Here is a 26,390-nt window from a genome sequence, read left to right on the forward strand (position 1 = left end):
CTGAAATTCATGTACCTACTCATAGATAGTTCTCTTAATGTCCTTTGCTCAGAGCCCATTTATTATTACTTTACATATAATTTTAACCATGCTATAACACTAACAAAATTATAGATCTCTGGACTACTGGAATATCTTAACAAGTGTAGAATTTCATAGTGTATTAGGAGGAGAAAGTTGCTAAATTCAAGCATATTGGTAAAAATAAAAAGGAACTGTGAAGAAAGATACCCATAAAATCAAACAAAGCAATTTTTTAACGTAGCAGACTCTGTTAGGCACAGTTAGAGTAGGAGCAAATAGTCTCCAGAGCTATTATTATTTTACAACACATTTAATTTACCCTTTATCAGGAAAAGGCTAACAAAGAGAAAAAAGAATGTGATACATTTCATTAATATTTCTATGCCAAAAGATATTAAAAGAAAAAGGTTTGGGTATTTCAGGGAGTAAGTTTCAGATATCTGAAGAATTCACTTCACAAAGAGAATACCGTATTTCTTTTTAATATAATAATTTTTAATTTTAATATAATAAATATTTAATATTTGCATGAATAATTCATTAAAAATTTTTAGTTCCAAAATTTTTCCTTTCCTCCAGCCCCTGGTCCTTCCCCACTGAGAAGGTACGCATTATACATGTGATCATGGAAACATGGAACATGGAAAAATTCCCATATTAACCATGCTGCCAAAAAAACCCACAAGAAAAATAAAGGAAGTGCAAAAAAAAAAGTATGCTTTACTCTATACCCATAGTTCATCATTTCTTTCTCTGAAGGTGGAGAGCATTTTTTAGCATGAGTCTTTTGGAATTGTATAGATCATTATATGGATCAGAGTATCTTGTCTTCACAGTTGATCATCATTGCAATATTACTGTTCCTGTGTGCAATATTCTCATGGTTCTGCTGACTTCATTTTGCATCAGTTTATATCAATCTTTCCAAAATTTTCTAAGCCCATCATTCTCCTTTTCATTTCTTAAAACACAACAGTAGAATGCCTTGTTTCTTGATTTTGAGTAATTGAAACACTAATGAAAAAAAAAAAACCAGAGATTTCTCTGAGCAACATTTTATAATAGAAACTGTAGATTCTTGGAAACATTAATATTGCAGGAAACTACCTTACCATCTTCCCTCCCTCATCTGGAGGCATTTCCACATTTTGAAAACTTGACTTCCCTGGCTTCCTTTAAGTCTGAGCTGTTATCCCACCTTTCTAGGTTTTGCTCAGTGATAATACTTTTCCTCTGAGATGATCTCCATTTTATTATATATATATATGCTGTACACACACACACACATATGCATATAGTTATTGGCATTTACTCTCTCCTATTAATCCTTGAGGGCAGGGACTGTTTCTGCCTTTCTATATAGACCCAGCACTTAACATGTTGCCTAGCACATAGCAGAGGCTTAATAAATGGTTTTTGACTTAACTTTTCTTTTAGTCTACTTGATAGTGTAATTTTCTAGTTATTCTGGGAGGAACCAAAGACTTGATTTAGATGGCTGACAGCACCGTGGCTTTTAAAAAGAGTGTGATACCACTCATCTCCATTGAGATGCAATTTTTAGCTTTACTAACCCTGGTTGATGAAGGCTATAATAGAAACAGTCTGTTTAGGGAAATACTTCAATGCTTTGATAGAACTGTGATCTTATCACTGAGATAACACAACCTCAAAATCTAAATCCCTTTGGATCAGGATGGATTCCATGACTTTGGATCAGGAATTCTTTAGGAGCTATGTTTTTTTTTAAGTTTTTTTAAAGTCATTATAAAACAATCTCATTATGTCCGTTCTTTTCTAGATGACCCCCCCCCCAAACTTTAAGCATGCTTAGGAGACATACACACTCTTCCTCTGCCTGCCCTATACAGTAAAACATTTCTAGGTAGGCTAAATCAGGTTGAGAGTAATTGACAGTCCTCAAACTCATCAGTAAGTTGGGGTGGGGGGGTACCTACCTCAGCCATGTGAAAACTTCCCCTTGTGGGAGGGGCACATAAATACTTTGTTCTAGTGGCCATGAAGGAAGCAGAAGTGGCTCTATGGAGCCATTAGAACTTGGTTAGACATAGAAGAAGCCAACGTCATCCACTATATCCTGGGTCTTCATTAGTCAGCTTGACTTTTGCCTTGCCACTAGACTTTGATAACTGGAAGAGAGAATGAGAGTGACAACTTGTGCAACTTTATCTCACTTAAATTCAATTTATGCTCTAATCAAAAGATATCACCAGTAGAAACACAGAAGAAAAACAACTGCTTGATTACATGGGTCAAAGGGGATATGATTGGGGATGTAGACTCTAAATGAACATTCTAGTACAAACATCAACAACATGGAAATAGGTTTTGATCAAGGACACATTTAAAACCCAGTGGAATTGGGCATCGGCTATGGGAAGGGGCTGGGGGGGGGGGGAGAGAAAGAATATGATTCTTGTAACCAAGGAAAATATTCTAAATTGACTAAATAAAATTTTAAAAAAGACCCCCAGTAATGTTGCTTTGGTCCCCTGTGAGTATGGAGGACAACCACCACCACCACTTTTTGTAATTCCCAATTCTGTAGGACCAGCCAGAGTTTTTGTTCCAAAAGCTTTTACATTGTAATAAGGCACCAAAATGGGATTATAGTGGAGGTTTTGGGAGGAAATAATTCTCTGACATTTCTCATCTCTCTCCATGTAGCCTTCTAGGTTTGGGATAATAGAACAGGGAGGGAATTTGACTTTTCATCTGACTTTTTAGCCTATAGGCTAAATGTCGAACCTCACAATGTTTTCAGGAATAGAGCTTTGTTTAATTTACATGGCTTGAGTTCCACTTGCTCTCTGGATATAAAACCTTATAGTCCTTTAGTCTCAGCGCTCATTCCTGATTCATGAACACCACAGGCCACCATGTTTCCCTTTCTCTGCCTAGCAGCATTGAAGGGCTGGTATCCTTTTCTTTCTTTAGCTATAAAACAGTGCTGAATTTGGAGTTTCCTTATATTTTGTGTGGACTGACATTTTCTTGCTGTCTTCCCTAGAGGTGTATAAGCTCCTTCTAAGTAAGGGTTATCTTTTTTTTTGTAATTGTGTCCCTAGTGCTTAGCGCAGTGTCTGGTACCTTGTGGGTGTTTAATAGGTGTTTGATTGATTGAGTCAGTAAGATCCAGGTTCAGATCTCTCCTCTGACATGTATTATTTGTGTGATCACATGCAAGTCGCTTAAATTCTCTCAGATTATTTCCTCATCTGAAAAATAGAGATAATCATATTAGGCGTATCCACTTTGTAGAGTTTTAAGTTAGCAGCCCTTTATTAAATGTTTACTATGTTCCTAATACTGTGCTAAGCACCTGTCAAAGGCAAAACAGTCTCTGCTCAGTGAGCTCACAGTGTAATGAGGGAGACAACCTGAAAACAGCTCTGTAGAAACAATTTATAAATTGGGGATAATCTCAGAGGGGAAGTAAGAAAGATTGGGAGTCTTATTTAAAGAGGTGAGACTTTGGGGGAGTCTTGAAGGAAGTCTAGGAAGTGAGAAGATGAGGAGGATGAGTATTCCAGACATGGAGGACAGTCAGTAAAAACCCTCCAGAAAATGTTGTATATAAGGAATGGCAAAGATCAACTGATAAAAAGTATGTAAAGTGCTTTGCCAACTTTACAGTGATATAAAAAATGCTAGCATCCTTAGTCATCATCATCATCATCATCATTCCTCTTCTTCCAGCTTCTTTTTCTACTGTCCACTCCAATGTGTCCTCCATGTCCAATATGGCCTCTATCTAGCCTCTCTATTTTCATCATAAAGGCCAGCCATGGAAGGTTTCTTTCCATCTTTGACCTAACATTTAGTTTGGGAGCAGATGGTAGTTTTTCTAGCATGGGCTTCTTGTTTGGAAAACTACATTTATAAAACATAAAGTTGATTGTTTAAGAAGGAGAATGTGTCAGACCTTATCTTAAAAGTAGCCATTTTCAGGTAGAGTGAATATTATTAACTAGCCTAAAGGGGTAGGAAGCGATTAAACATTTGAACAGGTTGCTTTAATCTGTGGCAGTAAATAACCTCCAATATTTAAAGTGACTTTTGGTGTCTTAAATACAGTTATTTTGATAGTTAACTCCCTAACGAGTTGAATTGTTTGTTTTTTTGTTTTGTTTTGGTTGTGTGCCTTTGGTTTGCTGTTTTTAATGAAGGAGTTTACCAACTCTCAATGTAAGCTATTTGCACAAACCAGGGCAGAGATTTGAACTCAGAGTAAATAAGTCTTTGAGAAATTATATTATTGTGTGATTGGTACTAGATTTCCTTCTCATTGCTCAGTTATTCGTTAGGGGTTCCCATTCTTTGCAAAAGCAAGTGATAATAGGCGGACCAAGCCCCGACAGCCTTTCTGCCTGATTAAAATGCCAATCTCCTTCCTGAAAGATCACTTGGAAGGGAAGAAACACAACTTTATTCTGGAATCCACTTCAGAAAGTTTGCAGGGCCTGTCCGTCTGCCTTTCACAGAAATGAACTGATAAAAGAGCTGTCTGGAGTCACATTTCTCCCCTGAAGACATTTTCTGAAGAAAAGGTTTTTATTAAGCCAAGAGGTGATGCTCCCCTTCTGACCTTCCCAAAACCATTAGAGAAAGAAAGGAAGTTGGGCTCCCCATTTTCCCGGTGGGAATTGGGGATACATCTCTGGATAGCTGTACCATTTTCCACAGACACCCAGCAGGCTTGGTTGGTGCCACAAGTTTCCGACATCCGAATTTTTCAGGTGTGTCCTATGTATTTAGTACATCATTTGATAATGTGGGGAAGAGAAATATTAAAGCAGCAAGGGACTAAAGGAGAATGAAGATGAATGTTAGCGTTCCCCTGGGGTTCATGGGTGAAGGAATTAACACAGCTTGGCACTCTACCCTAGCTGTGTTTGTTTCCATGGCAACAGCTACGTACATGTTTCAGACTATCTACAGTGACACAGTTGCAGAAATAGTAGCTTGCAGGTTTCTGATATCGCATCAGTGGACAGGCAGCACGCACTATATTAAGTAAGTGTAAAAGAATTTAAAATATAGCTCCGGATTCAGATGTATGCGAGTTCGGCTGAGCAATGTACCAAGTGTCGCCGCATCCCTCCTCCCAGCTGTAGAGAATCATCTGGGCAAAGTTGGAAGTTGCAGGATACCGTGCAAACAATTGTCCTTGCTTGGGGAAATAGCATCCGATGTGGCCAGTGTGTGTGAGTTGCAAAGGTAAGGAAATGGTCTTGCCAGATGAGATCCTTGAAGAAGAATTTTGTTGCTGGGGGAGGGAGGGAGGAAGGGTTTGCAGGGGGAGGTGAGTGAGGGGGAGGGGGCGGCCGTGGTGGCAGCGGCGGCACTACACGGGGAGAGTTGGCTGGTGCTGGTGGGGTGGGGGAGTGAGGTCTGGTAGGCTTGGTAGAAAATAGCAGAGCCTTAAAGCAAATCTAATTTGCGGCAGAATCTTTTAACTGCCGCAGAGTTTAGGGCAAACTAATGGCATTCCAAAAAAAAAAAAAAAGAATTGTTCTCAGTCTTTAAAAAAATACAAAAACAAAACACTAGGATGAGGTGGGAAGTGGTGAGGTTTGTATTGTGGTGCAATTAATGCCAAATTGAGATTCCATTGTCTTTTTGGAGCGCTTATGTAAATCTGTCTCTCCTGTCTTCTAGATGACCCTGGTTTGTCTTTGACATTGCTACTTTTTAGTGGCATCTCTGTTTATATTGTTCTGCCATAGCACAGACTGATCTTCCCTTAGCGTTTGCTTAGAGGACACCCGAGAAGACGATGAGACTTTGCAAGTGTGTGACTTTGCAGTCCAATCGCACAATAATTTGGGGGAAGAAATGTACAAATGAGTATTTATTTAAGAGCTTGCCAGCCCTCTGCATTTGAATGGCAGCCTAGGTATTAGGTTAATGGGTTTCAACTTCTGCATTGTGATTGTGAGGGCTTTCAAGGCTGTAGTAGTTCAATTTATATTGAGTTTCCATGTCACAATATTTCTGTTTATGTCCATTATCCCATTTAAGAAATGCATTTACCTTATAGTTTTATTATTCCTGTATCAGCTGAGGCAAATGGGATGGTAATTTAAGCTAATCTATTCATTTGAGGAGGATTATCTGCCCAGAAGTGGACTTCTGTGGAAAGTGGCATGCCTCACACGCCTCATTCCATGTCTAGGAAGACTTTTATGTCTGGGAGACTTCTATGAAAAGGTGCTATCCCCAGCACCTAGAGCCTGGCATGTTCCTCTGTCTGACAATGGTTGGATAGAAAGGTAGGGATTCAGTTTCTTTTCTTATAAAATGAAAGAAATGAATGAGATGATCTCTGCTCCTTTGCATCTCTACATGATATCATCCTAAGACCTCTGGGACTCAGTTGGGGGGTAATTTGAATATCCCCTGTGTTGGGGGGGCGGGGTTGATGGGTTGATCCAGTCTAGAGGGTCATTTGACCAGACGAATCATGGGTTTCCCAGCTTTGCCCAGTGGGTGGTAGCTTACCATTTCTAAATAAGGTGAGTCAAAATTAGACTTTTCTTGGAGCCTCATATGTGTGTGTGTGTATCTACATATATATGTATATATATACATATATACTTCAGTCTGGGCAGTAGAGGAAGAAATGGCAAAGCTTGGATCTTTCTCAAGGGGGGAAATGGAAAGGCAATTCAAGTTCGAAAGCAAGCTCCTTTCTTCTCCAGTATACCACTTTTCTCCTCCAGTCATTTCCTCCTTCCCCTCTGCACTGGCTCTCAGGAAAGGGTAGGTATCTTTCAAAAAAGACATCCTTCAAAGAACCTGGCCCTGGTCCCCAGTGCCCCCTCTTTGCCTGGTGTGTAGTTTACACATCCCTTTGAGCTACTTGGCCCTGTAACAGCTGCTCCACAGCAATACATGCTTTGCCCTGGAGGCAGTTTATTGGTGGGTAGAAAGCAGTCTACATATGTATTGCACATCATTGGTTAGTTGGAGTTTGCATAGTGTTGGTTCTTGCATCTGAAGCGCCATGGGTGCGCAAAGCTATTAACCTTGAGTTCTAAAACAGGAAATTGGCAATGGTAAAATTAACCATTTTGAGTGACAAATTCTTCTCCTGTCAGGAGTAATCTAAGTAAATATAGGCTTGTGTATATAATTTTAATTTTTTTCATGAGCTAGAGTTCACAAAATATTAGAATATATATATACATATATATATTCATACACACCCATATACAGAGGTAGGGGTGTCTTTCATTGGTCTGTTTTCACCTACAGAAGGGTTTGTTTTATATGCAATGGAAGAGTTAAATATATAGTCTTTCCCTTATTTTAAAATTCTTTTATGAATGAGTTAAATCTCTATGTTCAAATAGGGATATATATGTGTATATTTGCATATATACTCTTTCCCTTATTTTTTAACTCTTTCATTGCATAAGATAAAAATTTTTATATGTACATATAGGTATATGTATATAGTCTTTGCCTTATTTTTAGACTCTCATTACATGAATGAGTTAAATTTCCACGTATACATATTTGTATATGTTTATATATATATAGCCTTTGTCTTATTTTTAAATTCTTCCTTTGCTTGAAGAGTTAAATTTTTCTCTGTGTGTATATATGTAGAATATGTGTGTATGTGTATATACATATATATAATATATATACATATATAGAGAGAGAGAAAGAGAGAGAAAATATGTATTTATATAAAATCTTTGGCTTATTTTTAATTACATTAAAATGTGCATATATGTATATATGTAGCCTTTATTATTATATTATTTTTATCTCTTTAAAAGCATGGAAACCATACTAATGGGTTCCAAAAGTCAATAGAGATCCCTGAGGTCATTTCATGTGATTTGGATGTCTAATATCTAAGGTATTTTTAAAAAACAAAAACAAAACCCAGTAACTTTCACTTGAATGACTAGATATGTAGTCAGGAAAAAAAAAACCCAACAATTAAGCTTGAGGGATTTCTCAAAGGCAGCAGCATGGGACAAATAAGAGCCAAGTACTATTTGACTGATCCTTTTACTAAATCTGAAGTTGTAACAAAGCAGCCTTTTTAGAACCTCTCAAGGTCTAGGGAGTGTAGTAGCAGCAATAGTAGAATTGATTAGCCACCACTGTTGGGGTTAACTTGCATTTATGTAATGCCTTCATTTGATGCTCCAGATAACCCAGGAAGGCAGATAGGAGAAGCATTATAACCCCCATTTTCAGATCAAGACACTTGGGACTCAGAGAGGGCTCAGACAAGGAGCCCAAGGTGACCCATGCTCTCAGGTACTGGGAGGCAGGGTAGTACACTACCCATTGGATAGATCAGGAGACTGAATGCCTGGCCCAGTATCATCTAGCTAAAAAGTGACAGGGCCAGTAGTCCATCATCCAGGCTTTCTGACTCCAACATCCATCAGTGCTTCTCTATTTTCTATACACCATTCTGCCATGATCTGATCAATAATAGAGTCAAACATTTATGATTTTTGTCTTTTCATCCAAATAGATGCTCTTGATATCTATATTAAAATTGGATCCACACTCCTGGGCATCACTATGAATTCAGTTAATCATTTAGATGATTCCAGCATTTCCCAGCATCACGCACTGTATAAGCTGTTAAACTTGAAGGTTCTTGAGAGATTATCTAGTTAAAGGATCTTTCCCACCACCACCTACTTCCTCATCATTTTATAGGGGAAGTAACTTGTATAGTGGATGCAGTGGATAGAGTTCTGGGCTAGAGTCAGGAAGACTGAGCTCAAATTTGGTCTCAGATGCTTACTAGTTGTGTGACCCCAGGCAAATCACATCACCCACTTTGCCTCAATTTCTTTATCCATCAAATGAGCTGGAGAAGGGAAAGGCAAACCCACTTCAAAATTTTTGCCAAGAAAACCCCAAATGGTATCATAGAGTCAGACATGATTGAAATGACTGAACAACAAATTTGTGTAGTGTGCAGGAAAAAGAAAGCTGGATTTGGAGTCAAGGAGGCATGGATTAGTCTTGGAGAAAGGAGGTTCTGAGTTCAAATGTGGTCTCAGATACTTCCTAGCTGTGTGGCCCTGAGCAAGTCACTTCACCTCTATTGCCTACCCTGTATGACTCTTCTGCCTTGGAACCAATGCACAGTATTGATTCCAAGACAGAAGGTAAGGGTTTAAAAAAAAAAAAAAAGCCTAGGCTTGGATTCTGGCTTTGCCTCTTACAACTTGGGCAAGTTCACCTTACCCCTCTGGGCCTCTATTTTTTCATATGAAAAGTAAGGGAATGGAACCAGAGTTTCTTTCTCACCATCACTTAGCTGGAATGTAACTGCCAGAACTCAAAACTCAGTTCTTTCTTTTTTCCAATTGATGAAATTGTTTATATAAATTGTTTATATACCTCCTGGCCATGCTAGAGTTGTATAACTGCCCCCCAAAGGTATTTTTCCATTGGTCCTTCCACTGTATTCTTTGTCTTTATTCTATTTATTACATCTTTGACAGACTTATGCTTTATTCATTTATCCAGATTGGCTGTGAAGTGAATGTTGCATATAAGCATTCAGCGCCAAATAATCCGGCGAGACTCATACTCATTGCTGGTATCAGTAGTGCATAATTAAAACCCAAAGTGGACTTACCCTGGGGAGCACCAAAAGCAATGCTGATAATTTAACAACCCTATCACCAAAAACACTGAAGCTGCTCACTGTTGTCAAGTACAGACCCTTAAAGAGAATGGGAGAGAGACAGAGAGAGGAAGAAAGAGAGAAAGATAGGGAGAAGGAGACAGACATAGGGAGACAAAGAGACAGAAAGAGAGCAGGAGAGAGAGAGGAGAGAGACACAGAGGGACAGAGAAAGAGAGTGAAAGAGTGAGGGAGAGGGAGAGGATAGAGAGACAAAGAGAGACAGAGAAAGAAAGATATAGAGACAGAGAAAAGAGACAGAAAAGGGGAAAGAAGGGGGAGGAAGGGAGAAAGAAAGAGACAAAGACACAGAGGGGGAGAAAGAGAAAAGTGACAGAGATGGGAGAGAGATAGAGAAGAGAGAGACCAACAGACAGACAGAGAGATAGAAAGGGGAAAGAAGAGGGAGGAAGGGAGAAAGACAGAGATACAGATAGAAAGAGAGACAAAGAAAGAAAGAAAGAAAGAAAGAAAGAAAGAAAGAAAGAAAGAAAGAAAGAAAGAAAGAAAGAAAGAGGGAAGGAGAGAAGGAGAGAAGGAGAGAAGGAGAGAGAGGTTGAGGGGAAGACAGACAGAGAGGGGAGGAAGGGAAAGAGAGAGAGAGAGATGGGGGAAAGTGAGAGAGCATACATCCTCTGCAGAGGAATGTCCGAGTAAGGTTAAGGTATACATTAACTGGCTGCATAGAGATATCAATAAAATCTCTTTAGTTTCAGAAATTCTAGACTCCCATCCTTGTACCAAGTGAGGGGAATGTGACATTCAGCCTGACCTGGCTCATTATATATTCTGAGTAAAATTCTGCCCTCACTTCTACTCAGCTCATCCATCAGTAAACTTTTATTAAGCACCTACTGTGTGCCAGGCACTGTGCTCAGCTCAGGAGTTACATAGGACAATATAGTTTCTGCCCTTGAGGAGTGGGTGATCTAAAAGGCTATGAGACTTTTTTAGAGAACCTGCATCTAAATCTCTGCTTGGCCACTTACTGCCCCATAACCTTAGTAAAGTGCAAGGTCATTTATCCCATTCATTAATTAGTATCCTCACCCACAGAGTGAGTGGACTGGACTAAAAGACCACTAAAGTGGCTTCCATTTATAAATCTCATTATCTTAAGATGAAATGAGTGAAATTGTGAATAATAAAGTGAAATGATTGAAACGAGAAAGCCAACCAAGTGAAATGTAATACCATTAACTGACATTTACATATAACACCTTGTGGATAGAGCATCTAACCTAGAGTCAGGAAGATTCATCTTTATGAGTTCAAATCTAGCCTCAAACACTTTATTAGTTGTGTGACCCTGGGCAAGTCGGCCTCAGTTTCCTCATCTGTAAAATTAACTGAAGAAGAAAATGGCAAATCACTCCAGTATCTTTGCCATGAAAACCCTCAATTGTGTCAAAACTGAAACAATTGTAAATAATAATCCTATGTGGCACATAATACAATTGGAATTATTCCCATTTTAAAGATGAGGAAATTTAGAGAAAGTAGCTTTTGCATAAGATCATGAAGCTAGATAAAGAAGCAGGATTAAAAATATTATCATTTCCATTTTATAGATGAAGGAACTGAGATTTGAGACACTCAGTGGTCTAAAGTCACGAAGTTCCTATGTGGTGGGAGTGGAAACTGGAACACACCCCATCTTACTCAAAGTTTCACATCTTTTTCATGATCTAATGCTGCCTTTCAATAATTTAACCTTTTCACAAGTCTCTCTTGATTCCTTTTTTTTTAACCCTTATCTTTTGTCTTAGAATCAATACTGAATATAATTTCCAAGGTAGAAGAGCAATAAGGGCTAGGTGATTGGGATTAAGTGTACAGTGATCCCTCACCTATTGATCCTTCACCTATTAGGTTCCAGAGACCCCTGCAAAAGGTGAAAAATCTGGGAAGTAGTGGAAGAGCAAACAGGCTGATGCTATAGTCACTGAGCCAATCAGAGGTCACCTTTCATTCCATCAGCCAATAATGTACAATCTCACTTCAGCAAACTTGCACAAGCTGTAGTGGTGTACTGCATTTCCATTGTGTAAAATACTGTATTCATATTCATCTAAAAAATCCTATGATACAGAATTAGATATGTGTATATTTTTATTTTTATTTTTTTTAAACCCTTACCTTCCGTCTTAAAATCAATACTGTCTATTGATTCCAACGCAGAAAAGTGGTAAGAGCTAGGCAATGGGGGTTAAGTGACTTGCTCAGGGTCACACAGCTGGGAAGTGTCTGAGGCCAGATTTGAACCCAGGACCTCCCGTCTCTAGGTTTAACTCTCAATCCACTGAGCTACCCATCTGCTCCCATGTGTATATTTTTAAACCCACGATAAGTGAACTGTGATATAGGGAGGTATTTGCCCAAGGTCACACAGCTAGGAAAGTCTGAGGTCATATTTGAACCCAGTGGCAAAAAATTGGAAAATTAAGGGATGCCCTTCAATTGGGGAGTGGCTGAACAAATTGTGGTATATGTTGGTGATGGAATACTATTGTGCTAAAAGGAATAATAAAGTGGAGGAGTTCCATGGAGACTGGAACAACCTCCAGGAAGTGATGCAGAGCGAGAGGAGCAGAACCAGGAGAACATTGTACACAGAGACTGACACACTGTGGTATAATCGAATGTAATAGACTTCTCTGCTAGAAGTAATGCAATGATCCAGAATAATTCTGAGGGACTTATGAGAAAGAACACTATCCACATGCAGAGAAAGAACTGTGGAAGTAGAAACACAGAAGAAAAACAACTTCTTGATCACATGGGTCGATGGGGATATGATTGGCGATGTAGACTCTAAACGATCACCCTAGTGCAAATATCAATATGGAAATAGGTCTTGATCAATGACACATATCAGGCTTCTGAGGTTGATGGAGGACCCTTTTTTTCTGAAGGACAAATGGATGTATGTCTCTGTAAATGCCTGCTTTCTCTTGCCCAGGATTAGCTTATTAGGGAAATAAAACAATTCAGGTTGTAGAGTTGGAAGCCTGATTAATCTATCTGCCAGGTGCATATGGAAATAAATTAGTAAATGGTCTGCTTGGGACTGAACGACTGCTGGGATGATGAATTGATCCCCCTTTTATGTGTCTGTATTACTAGAGACCGAGGTGTGTTCACTGATAGTTGCTGAGAGAGAGAACTGGGTGCCGTGTATCAAGGCTCGAAAAAAAGCTCTGTGTGTAAAATACAAGCAACTTTGTGGGAGAGTTAATGAATGATAGCAATAACAATAGCTAACATTCTGATAGCACTTTAAGACTTAAAAAGCATTTTGTCAATATCATTTGCTCTTCTTATAATAATCCTGGGAGGGAGGTATTGTCAATCCCATGTTACAGATGAAGAAACTGAGGCTTAAGTGGTTAAGTGACTGAAGATGTTGTTACTTGCTCAGGGTTGGATTTGAATTAAGGTCTTCTTGACTCGAGATCCAGCGCTCTAGCCACATGGGTCACCTAGCTGTGGTGTTAAATCTAAATTTGTACGTTAGATGATTACAAATATTCTTGAAAGGCTGATTTTAGGATCATAGATTTTGAGATGGAAAGGATCTTTATGGTTATCTAGTTCAATCCCTTCATTTTTCCAGTTGAGGAAACTGAGGTCCAGGAGAAGTGATTTAGGCTCTGGAAGGGAGGAGGAAAGAGGGAAGGGAAAGAAAACAAATCATGTAAACATGGAAAAATATTTTTAAAATATACAATAAAATTGGGGACAGCTGTGAGTGCCAGGCCTTGAGACGGGAGGGCCTGGGTTCAAATTTGGCCTCAGACACTTCTTTGCTGTGTGATCCTGGACAAGTCACTTAATCCCCATTGCCCAGCCCTTACTGCTCTTCTGCCTTAGAACCAATACAAAGTAGTAATTCTAAAACAGAAGGAAAGGGTTTAAAAGTTTTTTTTTTAATTTTTAAAAAAGAAGTGATTTAGGATAATAGCTATATGGACTGAGACTTCAGGACCCATCTTGCCCAACTTACTCATTTTATTTTAGCTACATGATTCAGTAGATAGGATGCTGGACCTAGAATCAAGAAGACGCATCTTTCTGAGTTCAAATCTGGCCTCAGGCACTTGCTGGCTTTGTGACCCTGGAAAAGTCACTTAATTCTGTTTGCCTCAATTTCCTTATCTGTAAAATGAACAAAAGAAGAAAATGGCAAAGCACTTCAGTATCTCCGCCAAGAAAACTTCAAATAATGTCAGAGTCCGACAAGACTGAAATAACCGAACAATTCATTGGGGAAATTGAGACACAAGGAGGTTAAGGGACTTTGCTTAAGTTTAATAGGAAGTCGGTAGCAGGACCAAGATTGGCATTTCAGGTCCTCTGACTCCAATTCCATTATTCTTCCCACTGTACCATCTTGAGAACATTATAGTGAGACCTCAGAAGACAAACCCTGGACTTTGACAGAGGAGTGAGGTTTGGGCTCTGACTCTCCCACTTAGCAGCTTCATGTTTGATCTTGAACAAGTTTCAGGAAACCCTCAATGGCTATAAAGTATCTTGATTTGATAGATTGGAGGGAGTTTCCACACTGTATCCCTTAATGATGAAATCATAGATCTGGGTCAAAAAAAGTATATTTTAAGGTTTTACAAGTATTTTCTTTCTACCATCATCTTGTCATATAAAGGGAATTAAATATTATCACCATCCTTTTTGAGGATGAGAAAACTGAGGTTCAGAGTGATTAATAGACTTAAAAACGCTACTGAGTTTGTAAGGGGTAAAATTGAGGCTTTAACTAAGATCTCCTGACTCCAGGTTTAACACTGTTTTTACAGCATGTCTCTATCACTTGATAATTTACCTTTTTTTAATTAATGGTCACTCAGGGTCATTATTACAAAAATCAGTGACACTCGTTGTGACTTTTGAGATGCGTGTTAGTCATTTGTCCCCACTTGTAATGACCCAAGACTGCTGTGATTTTCAAGTTGCTCTGGCTGCTTCATACTTCCTTTCCATTTCTTCTTTCTCATTCTTAGAAATTTCTTGCTGTTTTCATTGTATCTGCATCTCTAAGAGTCCCCTCTGTTTTTAAATTTCCTGAATGTAACCTGGTTTGCTGAGAAACTAGATATCCAAGCTTATTAGAATTGTGTGCAAAAAAAGTCAGAAATCTCTTAAGTTTGAGCCTTGATGTCTCATCACTGGCCTGAATGATAGCTTTTTCCACTGCTGAAAAGCTTTTTTTTAAATGACTTTCAATATTGTGGCTGGGTTCCACAGGGCTGAGGTTGTCAGAATAAATGGTTGTTGAATGAACAAATGAATGAATATTGGATAAGTGGGTTCTTTCTATATTAAACACATAATTATGCAAGGTGCTATACAAAAAGTGCAAGGCCTGTGATTATTGATTTAATACGTAAGGAAAATGAAACATTGAATCATTGTAAATTGGGATTAGGGATGTGAAACCTTTGGACCCCAAACTGTTATCAAATCCAGATGGTCAATTAGATATAAATTCCTAATTTGAGCAGAGTGTGTGTAGAGAATATTTATTTACAGAAGGGATGTGGCAACTTCTGTACTCTTTGCCTCTGATTCAGGAAGGTCTAAATCATTGCACATCTGAAGGAGCCACATTCACATTTAGGAAAGTGACCACCCCTCCCCCCCACTTCATTAAAGACTGTCCATTTTCCTTCTTTGAGGCTCAGAAATCTTCCACTGGAAATTGTAATGCAATCTGATGCACCAGCTTTCCTGTTTTGCAAAATTACTTGAGTTCACTCCAGTCCAGTAACTTGCAGTTCCATTTACTGAATTGATTTATCGAGGCTGGCCTTGAGCTTGGAGCCATCTTCTTCCCCAAGGGTGGAACAGATGTCATTTTGTTTTTATACTTCTTTGGTATTGCAAAAAAAATGTGTTTTCATGGGGAGTGTGTGTGTGTGTGTGTGTGTGTGTGTGTGTGTGTGTGTGTGTGTGTGTGTGTGTGTGTGAGAGAGAGAGGTGGGGGAGGAAGAGAGAGGGGGGGAAAGGAGGAAGGGAGGATAAAAAAGTTATCAAATCCAACCTCCTCATTTTACAGATGAGGAGCTGAGTATCAAAAGGTTCATGTGACTTGTCTAAGGTCACATGAGTGGCAAATGATAGAGACTCCAAATGAAAGAGAGAGAGAGAAAGAAAGGAGAGAGGGAGGGAAGGAGGGAAAGGAGAGAGAGAGAGGGAGGGGGAGAAAGAGAGAGACAGAGAGACACAGACAGACACAGACAGAGAAAGAGAGAGATTAATCTACCAGTGCATGTCCAAGCTCTCTATTACCCTAATATATGACTTCATTAGATTGTCTCCCCCCTCTCCTTAAAAAAAATCTATTATTTGGGGATTTATCAGTGGTGATGAGCCTTTCAGCATTTAGTTAGTTTGGTCTTCAGGGGACAAGACACTAAACCTTCCATAGTTGAGTGCTTTTCTAGTGGAAAAGCTCACCTTCAATTTTAGGCAATTATCGGTTTTGTGGTCTCCCTGCCAAGTCACATCTCCAAAACTGATCCACTTGGCAGAGCTCTCCAGACTTTTATAGGTTGGATTGGCACACAGGTGGATTTTCCAGGGAAAGGAAGACAAATTCCATTTGTAAGGATATTACAGGAAAATCCTTTGAAAAGCTATACAGGCTTTTAGAGAAGATTTGTCTTTGCGGATACCTAAAGAAGACAAATACCATATGACTCAAAGGGGGCAGATGAAAGAGGAGCCCCTCTGAGCTGCAGGACTTTTTGAAAGTGGGGTATTTCCGTGTGTGTGTGTGTGTGTGTGTGTGTGTGTGTGTGTGTGTGTGTGTGTTGGATGAGGATGTGGAGTCATGGCAGAGAGCCATTCCAGGCCCCCTGAAGTTGAATGGGTCCTGAATGTTGACTGGTATGCTTGTGGGCAGAGTTTAATGGTATGGGCCACTGTGAGGATCAGCCAAGCTAAGCTGGTCTCAGGGTACATGGTGTTCAAATGACTGCGTGTCTCTGGGGCCCTGACTACCGGAAGAATCAAAGGCTAAACTTAGGAAATTGGGGTTTGGGGGAGGTTGTACCAAGAGCTTGTCATTCACTGCTAAGAATACTTTCTATAACAGTGAAGTATAGTTCTCTCCACTCTGAAAGGATTACAGAAATTCACTTCCTATACAGGAAAATAAAAAAAGAAAGGGGACACAGAATACGATATAGTTTGTTTTAGGGGGTCGGGGTGTTTTGTAAAAGCCCTCTGCTTTTAAGGATGAGGTCCTGAAAAGAAATGACCATTAACCATAATTATAGCATTGTCAAGTGATTTTTTTCAAGATGTATAAAGCACTGTCTAAGTTGGATGCCTAGTAACATTGCTGAAGGATAGATGCTATTACGTTTGCAGATGAGAAAGGTGCAGATGAGAGAAGTTAGTCTTCTGCCAACATAGTTAGTTAAAACACCTACTATGTGTCCTGAGAGAGAAATCTTTTGTGCAAGCAAGCTGAGAGAAGTTAGTCAGTCAACATACATTTATTAAAACACCTACTATGTGTCCTGAGAGAGAAATCTTTTGTGCAAGCAAGCTGAGAGAAGTTAGTCAACATACATTTATTAAAACACCTACTATGTGTCCTGAGAGAGAAATCTTTTGTGCAAGCAAGCTGAGTGAAGTTAGTCAGTCAACATACATTTATTAAAACACCTACTATGTGTCCTGAGAGAGAAATCTTTTGTGCAAGCAAGCTGAGAGAAGTTAGCCAGTCAGTCAACATATATTTATTAAAATACCTACTACGTGTCCTGAGAGAGAAGTCTTTTGTGCAAGCCTGCCGCTTTCTCAGGATTGTCCTGTATTATCTTGTACTTGAAGCAGATTGGTAGAATAATCCCTTCTATCAAGGAATTTATAGTTTATTGAAGGAAACTCAACAGCATTTTTATATCGAATATCCATAGGCTACTTTTGTGGTTTTTTTTAAGATGCATGTTTATATGTGTAGTAGGTGAAATGTCACACAAACAGTTATGTACCAACAAGCTGTAAGCAGATAAATCATCTGAGATAGGTTAAAGTGTCTAAGGCAGGATTTGAGTTCTGGTGTTTCTTGGTTCCAATGGCTTCTGGGAACCTCTGGGAATTAGAATATGCCCATTATGTATGTATGAATATTGAAATTTGTTAGAATAGGTGAATCGGACTGGAGCGGGCAGGCTGATGGGTTAGTTTTGTCGTTTTAGGGATTCCAGCAACAACCCCCCCTCCCCATCTTCCCTTCTCCACCTGGGATAATAACATACATTTGTAGAACATTTTATATAGTTACAAAGTGCATTTCTGTCTTTCCTTGCTCAAACTATGCAGTAAACCCTTCAAGTATCATTCTCCTCATTTTATCCATTTTTAAAGAGCCGGGGAGAAGTGAAGGGACCATCTCAAGATCACAAAGCTATTAAGTGAGAGTTGGATTTGAGCCCAATTTATGTACCCCCCACGCTTAGAGCTCCTTTCTGTTATTCCCTGTTGTCTTTTGTGACCTCTGAATCCTTTAGTGTTCCACACCATTACCCCATCTTCCCGGAAGTTTGGCCTGAGCCATCTCCGGAATGGTTCCTTTTCTTCAGATTAATTTTTTTGTCAGTACCGTTCCTTAGACATTTAGCCATTAGCCTTTAGGGTGAGCTAAATTTCCATGGGTTGTTGTTATTCAGTTTTTCAGTCATGTTTCACTCTTGGTAGTCCCATTTGGGGTTATTTTAGCACAGATACTGGAGTGGTTTGCCATTTCCTTTTCTAGCTCATTTTATAGATGAGAGAAACAGAGGCAAAGAGGGTTCAGTGACTTGCCCAGGGTCAGACAGCTAGTAAGTGTCTGAGGCTGGATTTGAACACGGGAAGATCAGTTTTTCTGACTCCAGGCCTGACACTGTCCACTTTCATTGCACCTAGCTGCCCTCCCACAGCAGTATAATAGAGTAGATAAGATTTAGCTTCTCAGTTTAGCAGATCTCGGTTGTCTGCCATACTGAGAGCATGGTGATCCCGTCAGGAACCTCTATCAGGCTGTAAATTACAGAGTTGGTCAATGTCAGCATTGGTAGAAGATTTTCCTCTCTGCTGTTCCCTTTTGTCATGGCTGTCAAAATTCAAACAGAAACAAATCTCTGAAGCCAAAAATTGACATTAAATGTTGTATTACATTTTTATTTGTTTTTTGAAACATTTCCCAATTACATCTTAACACATTTTTTATTAAGGGATTACCAAAACAAAAATAAAGACTGTCTCTGCCCTTAAGGCCCTTATTTAGTAATGTGGGGAAAAGACTGGGGATGGTGGCCAGGTAGGGGCACTTTAGAAGGAGAGTGAGGCCTTAGGTGTTGACATACTTCATCTGGAAACAGACCCACTTGATTTGATTATGCTTTTTTTTAAACCCTTAATCTTCTGTCTTAGAATAAATACTATATATTGATTCTAAGGCAGAGGACTGGTAAGGGCTAGGCAATGGGGGCTTGCCCAGCATCACACAGCTAAGAAGTGCCAGAGGTCATATTTGAACCCAGGACCTCCCATCTCTAGGCCTGGCTCTCAATCCACTGAGTCACCCAGCTGCTCCCAGGTTATGGTATTTAAGCTAAATTTAAAGCCCTTGTTATGTATGAGGCACCGAGCTAAGCTTATTTTAAGCTCTAGAACTGGGGATTTGAAGAGGAAAGAAGGTAAGTGCCCTGAAAGAAGAGAATTGTAGACAGAAGGCTGAGCATGAACTGAGTGAAAACATGTCTGAAGATTTTCTGATGAGTTAAATGTTCTTTTCTTAGACTCAGTTGATTCAAATATAAAATGACGACGTTGACCCCGAAGACAGGCACTTAAGGTCTCTCTACATCACTTCCAGGACAGAATTGTTGTGGTGAGTGAGGGAAACCCTGCAGAAAAACCATAGGAGCTTGCCTCTTGTGTTCCGCCATGATTCTTGGAAGCTGTAACCTGAATTGGAAACCCATGAGCACAAATAACTAATAGAAAAGCCTGCTAGAAAGCCAGTTGACTTGCAAATTTTGTTCAACATGAAGTTGGTTTGGCAAAAAAAAAACAAACAAACCCATAATGTCAGGCAAAAGAACCAGGGAGCCCAATGGATTGCATTGTCATTTCCCCATGTCCCTGGCCTCTTCTAATCAGTGTTCTAAACAGAACGTACCAAGAGTCAAATGGAATCTCAGCTGATGAATGAACAGAATATGGCATAGTAATCTATTCTGTGACTTGCTTCAAGGAAACCCCTTGAAAATTATCCATGTCTTTTTTTTTTAATGTACAAAGAAAACTAAAGAAATTACATTATGAATGAAAAATGAGATGGAAATTTCTAATCCTGTCTCATAAACAGTATAGGGCTAACTTTAAAATATTCTGCTTTAAGCAAGCATTTAATTTGTGCTCTGGGAACTAAATAATGTTGCTAAGATAAAACATTCTAATAATGATTTATGTAAATTTATTTGTACAAAGTAATGGTGTCATTGCCTATAGCGAATTGCCTAGAATATGAAATGGCACTTATGTGCACTCTTTCTCTCCCCTCTCTCTCTCTCTCTCTCTCTCTCTCTCTCTCTCTCTCTCTCTCTCTCTCTCTCTCTCTCTCTCTCTCTCCCTCCCTCCCCTTCCCTCTCTCCCTCTCCCTCTTTCCTCTCTCTCTCTCTCTCTCTCTCTCTCTCTCTCTCTCTCTCTCTCTCTCTCTCTCTCTCTCTCTCTCTCTCTCTCTCTCTCTCCTTTTTCCTCTTGAATAAATACAATGGAGGAAATGAAAGATTCTAGAAGAAAAAAGTCCACATTCAAAATGGAGTCTGAGGCCATGTTCTGTGTGAGGTTAAAGTCAATGTATGCAGTATGTATATTTAAGAAAATGACTCTCATTAAAAAAGGAAAAAACCAAACCCACCCAAAAACACTGACACGTTCAGTGCATTTTGGTCCAAGATTTCCTTTGTTTAAACCGATTTCTACAAGGAAGGTGTACATTCTTGTCTCAGATGGCAAGACATCTTTTGTATGTTCTGTGTGGTGGTTTTTGGAACATGGGGGGCCTCTGAGGCCATCTAATCTAGCCCATTTATGTTACCAAATAGGAAACCAAAGCCCAGAGAAGTTCTACTGAAACACCATCCGGATTAGGATTAGAGAATTCTCTAGCTTGCAGGAACTTGAGAACATAGATCATCAGAGCTATAACAGATGATTCGATAAAGATTGTTAGATCTGAGAAGGAGCTTCAAAACATAGACTGTAAAAGTTAGGAGTTGAGAACGTGGAAGGAGGGGAGCTTTGGAATGTTTAGAAGTGGCAGGGTTCTCAGGATGATGGAGCTGGGAGCAAAGCATAGATTGTTAGCTCCTTCTCAACTTTAAGACATTTTAGCTAGGTGGCTCAGTGGATTGAGAGCCAGGCCTAGAGATGGGAGATCCTACTGGGTTCAATTCCTAGCTGTGTGACCCTGGGCAAGTCACTTAAACCCCTGTTGCTTTTCCCTTACCGAACTTCTGCCTTGGAACCAATACACAGTATTGATTCTAAGAAGGAAGGTAAGGATTTTTTTTTAAAGACACTTTTATATGTTATTTAATCCAAACCCCTCGCTTTTCAGATATGGAAATTGAATTCCAGAGGGGTGACTTATTCAATATCATACAGTCTGTGCATGGCAGAATGAAAGACTTTACTGACCTCCCAGTGTCCCTCCTGTGACCTGTGTGGCCTCTGTAAAGTACAATGGGCAAAAACATGGCTTTCTGTGTATCCTTAGCAAAATGGCTTCAATTAAAATCATTGACTCACAGTGTGTTGAAGCTGGAAGAGATCTTAGTGATCACCAAATCTAAAACACAGTGGCCTGAGATTTGGCCAATTTTAAGCTATTTTGGAGTTGCTATAACTGTATGGGGAGAAACGAGTTAATGTCCCAGTTGGGTTTTTAAATGCCGTCACAGGCTATAATATGTCCAGGGCCCGTGGGCTGCAGCTAGAACTCCTGGGAGAATGCGAAGCCTGAGCAGAACCTCTGGAATGGAATGCAAAGGAGCATTGGCCTAAGAGGGAAAAAATAATTTCCCAGGTTTTCAGCAGCGCCCAGAGGTAGGATAGACAAAACAAAGGCAGCCTCTAGAACTGTTGGCTGCCACTGAGATTATCCTTAAAACTCCCAACAACTAATCTTCACATGTGATCTTACAAGAAGGTCCACTGAATGTCCCTGAAAGATAAGATTGTAAACCTGATTAAAACTGACTCTTTATTTAGGTGTGAATTCACGCAAGCAGGCTTCTGGATAATTTATTTTTACATGTCCAATGTGTATGGCAAGATATATGTGAACCTTCATTCAGCAAAAAAGTGCATCCACTTTAATGCATTATCTCTGCTCTCATGAAGCAAAGGGACAATTGTACTGGGTATTTTATGGCCCCCTCCAAAAAAAAAAAAAATCCCTGAGGCTCCTGATTGGTGTAATTCCCATACTGGGACTGACAGTTCAAAAAGGGTCCCAGCTGTGCTTCTTTTCACTCAGACCCTAACTCACTTTTCAGATTTCTCTTCCTTTACAACTTACCCTTTTTACCAGCCTCCTGCCTTCCAGGTCTCCTTAGTATGTGGCTTTCCTCTAGTAGAATGGAAGCTCCTTGAAGGTAGGGATTATATTGTTTGCTCGCATCAATTGTATGCTCAGCTCTTGGCACAGTGCCTGGCACTTGCTCTCATTCACCCTGTTCATTCTCCTCCTCTCTCTCCCTGCTTTATCTTCTTTCTCTCTTCTCTATCCAATATCTCCTCCCTTCTTTTTCTCCCCTCTCCTCTCTTCCTTCTTTCCTTTCTTCTCTTTTACCTTTCTCCTTTCCCTCCCATTTCCCTTCTCTTCTCCCTTCTTTTTCTTTCTCCTTTTTCTCATCTTTCTATTTTGAACCTTTCACTATCTAGCTCTACTGTTACAGAAAGAATTTATCAAATCTCTATTTACATATAACATCATGGTAAATACTGGGAGGTAACAGACACAAGTTCCTTGGTTTTAGGAGTTTAGGTCAAAAATATGCCCCATCTTTACTTGTTATGGAAAATCACGGTATGAAAAGTCTCCTCTAACTAAAGGCTTGAAATGTGTTTCATTTTTAGAGTTATAATGCTAGCGTTCAAACATGGACTTGTAACGTGTCAAACAAATAGGACCCCTATACCAATTCTTTCCTTCTTCTTCTGCATGGAAAGAAAAGTAGCTATTCTTCAAAAATTTAATACAGGTCATTGTGGGTGAGTCTTTGGAGGGAGAAAACACAAATCCACTCTTTTGTTAAATTAATGTACCTTTAGAAGCAAATGTAGAAGTATCTTCCATGTAAAGGGGAATGAAATGAATCCTCTGTAGAATGAAAAGTATTGAATGTACTTTTATAAGTAATTTTATATTGTTATTTTATGAACAAAAATGTTGAACAAAAATCTCTTCACCACCTCTGCTCCCTCAATCACTTCTTCACTGGTTACCCTAGACCAGGATATATTTTCTTTGTTAAAATTATTAGCAGGTGTTAAAGCTATCTTTGGATTTAATTGAAGCATTCGCACTGATTTATACTCTGAAGGGTTGAAAGAGCATTGAAAAAGAGAGAACTTTGGAAAGAAAGTAGACAGCAGTAAAGCATTTTTGTTGGGGAAAAAATACTGTGGATTTGTCTTTTTTTATAGAAATCTTAAATTTATTCTCTACAATCAGGAGAGGTATCTTACATTAGGGACATAGAACTGTGAACTGCAAGGGACCAGAGAGAACATCTAGACCAACTTTTTCATTTTACAATAAAAATAATAGCTTACATTTATAGAAACAGTATGGCAGGATAGATAGAGAATTGGTCTCAAAGCCCGGAAGGCCTTCATTCAAATTCTACCTCTGACACATAATTCTTACTACTCTGAATATCATGTCTCTTAACCTTTGAGTGATCTTGTTCTTGAGTCATTTTTCAGTCATGTCCAACTCTTTTGTGACCCAGTTGGAGTTTCCTTGGCAAAGATATTGGAGTGGTTTGCCATTTCCTTCTCTAGCTCAATTTTACAGATGAGGAAACTGAGGCAAACAGGATGAAATGATGTGTCCAGGGTCATATAGGCCAAATTTGAATTCAGATCCTCTTGACTCTAGAACTGGCATTCTATGTACTGAGCCACCTTAGACTCTAAGATGCAGAGAAGTTGACCTACTTTGGTAGAGAGGGTTTCCTCCTTCAGGGGTTGCCTATATCATTGAAATAAGAGATCCAGTCCCTGTCCTACATTTTTAAAGTCCTTTATGCTTTACATAGGGATGTCCTCACGACTACCTTGTGAGGCAGGTTCTTGTATAAATGAAGAAACTTGAGGCCCAGTAAGAGAAAGTAATTTGCCTCAGATTCCAGAGCCAGGGAATAGCAGAGAGCATCCCCAATTCCAAATTCAGTGTTCCAAACCAAGGGATCTATTATAAGCTAGCTCTCTCCCATGAAAGATGTGTTCTACTCAATTTTATAGTAATTTTTAATTGTCATTCTGTATATTTCTGCTATGCTATTATATTTATTTCATTCTTAGGTTGGATGAGTAGGAATAGAAAAATGAAATTGAGAACTTGAATTCATCCTCTTGACCAGGGCAGCATTTTACCAACTCGGAGCCTAATCATTGATGGGATTTAGTGGTACCAGCATAAGCTTCCTGGGTTTAATGAGACGTAATTTTGCTCATAGGAAAAATAGAAACTCAGAGCAGTGTCATCTAGAGCTGGGAGCCTCAGGAAGGGCAAAATATTTTGGACTTGGCACATCTTCATTGAATACAAATTCCAAACTGGCCTGGGTAATAGAGTTTTCATTAGTAATGAAGACAGGAAAGAGTCTTTTATCAAAGACTTAGTATCTCTCACCCTCAAGCTCTAGTCAACAGGTTTGTGATTCTGTTTGGTATTTAACATTTGGTAGAAGAGAAGATCACTTTTGAAATAAATAGATCTGGCAGCCCCCTTCTTCGTCACAACTGTTGTATGTGCTGAGAGCTGAGGGGGTCTTAACCACCTTTGATTTTTACTGAATACCAGCAAATACTGATGACCAGACAGTGATGCATATTTTCCAGGTGAACAAAAAAGGAGAGGAAAAAAACCAGGAAATTGGCTTTCGGCAGCCACCAGGAGGACTGAATTACTTGCCAATTAGAGCCTAATAGACTATCCTTGTGATTAGTTTGATGTGGTAAACATGCGTCCTGACTCTTCAATCACAATCTTTTGTGGGCCAGCAAAGAGACAGGAAACACTAAGTTCCATTGGAGGACCAAATGATTTTTAAAGTACCCCGTCAAGAGTCTCCAAATATAAATGGAAAAATGGTTGGGTAACCACTCTTGGGCTCATCAGTGTCTTTGATAATGGTTCAGGGCACTGGCAGATGCTTAAGCAATGTTTAGCAATGACTTTTTTTTTGGCTCAGGTGGGAGAGGGTAGACTGCTTTTCATCAGTAGGATTCTCTCTCTGCCAGCTCAGATAGCAATCTAATCTTTTTTTTATACTTATCTTTCTTTTTAGAATCAATGCTGTGTATAGGATCTAAGGCAGAGTTATGGTAAGGAATAAGCAAAGGGGGTTAAGGGACATATTCAGGGACCCACAGCTAAGAAGTGACTGGCCAGATTTGAACCCGGGAACTTCCATCTCTAAACTTGGGAGGGGGAAGCAATCACGAGTTGTGGCACCCTTCTGGTTTTGAGGGTCTACTGCCCTTAGCTAAACTGGTTCTTGGATGACAGCATTTGGTCACTGGACCTGTCATCAGAGCCAGCCAGAATTTGATTTCTGCTGACACAAAATTTTCCCCTTCTCTAGGCTTAATTTTCTCTATCATAAAGTGGACTAAAACTGAGGAAAACTTAAATCTCTTCTGGTTCTTTGACTAATTAGGGCTCTAATCTGATTATTCTCTAATCTGAGAGGGTTTTAACTGGGGGAAAAAAACTCCAAGGTCTCTTTCAAGCCTTTGATTACCTGTGGTTTAATCTGATTATTCTAATGGCCAAAGGAACCAGACCATGAGAAGCCAGAGTCATTTCCTTTGCTGAAGGATTAGGTATAGATGGAAGAATGGATGGATGGATGGGTGGATGGATGGATAGATAGATAGATAGATAACTGGATGGATGGATAGAGCATTTATTGAATCCTTATGTGCCAGGCATTATGATTATTCTAATTGCTAAAGGAATTAGACCATGAGAAGCCAGAGTCACTTCCTTTGCTGAAGGATTAGGGATGGACGGACGGACGGATGGATGGATGGATGGACAGATGGATGGACGGATGGATGAATGGATGGATGGAGCATTTATTGAATCCTTATGTGACAGGCATTATGAATACAAAAATAAGAGGACAAGACAATCTCTACACTCAAGGAGCTTCCTCCATTCTAATATGGGAAGATAGGCAAGCTGATAAGGGGATTCTAATGTGGGAAGACAGAGCATGGGGGAAAGGGGCATAGGTAGCTGATGTGGGGGACATGGAACAAAAGTGAGAAGAAGATGAAAATGAAGTGAGCTCCAGTGTGGCTGAGGCTTCTCAAGATATGGTGGCCCAAGACAGGGATT

The 26,390-nt window shown here is 39.5% G+C and overlaps 1 protein-coding gene across 15 annotated transcripts in view; it reads left to right on the forward strand.

Annotated features, from left to right (window-relative positions):
* FOXN3 (forkhead box N3) overlaps window positions 1-26,390 on the forward strand; it is a 547,426-nt gene that overhangs the window by 149,847 nt on the left and 371,189 nt on the right. For 2 of the 15 annotated variants that reach the window (XM_056810545.1, XM_056810547.1), the window contains exon 3: window positions 19,543-19,634. The exons of the other annotated variants lie outside the window; for them this stretch is intronic. The gene's annotated coding sequence lies outside the window, so the exon portion shown is untranslated. The remainder of the gene's footprint in view (window positions 1-19,542; window positions 19,635-26,390) is intronic. 15 annotated transcript variants of the gene reach the window in all.

The sequence above is a fragment of the Monodelphis domestica genome, chromosome 1 (assembly GCF_027887165.1).
Source record: "Monodelphis domestica isolate mMonDom1 chromosome 1, mMonDom1.pri, whole genome shotgun sequence".
Lineage (NCBI taxonomy): Eukaryota > Metazoa > Chordata > Mammalia > Didelphimorphia > Didelphidae > Monodelphis > Monodelphis domestica.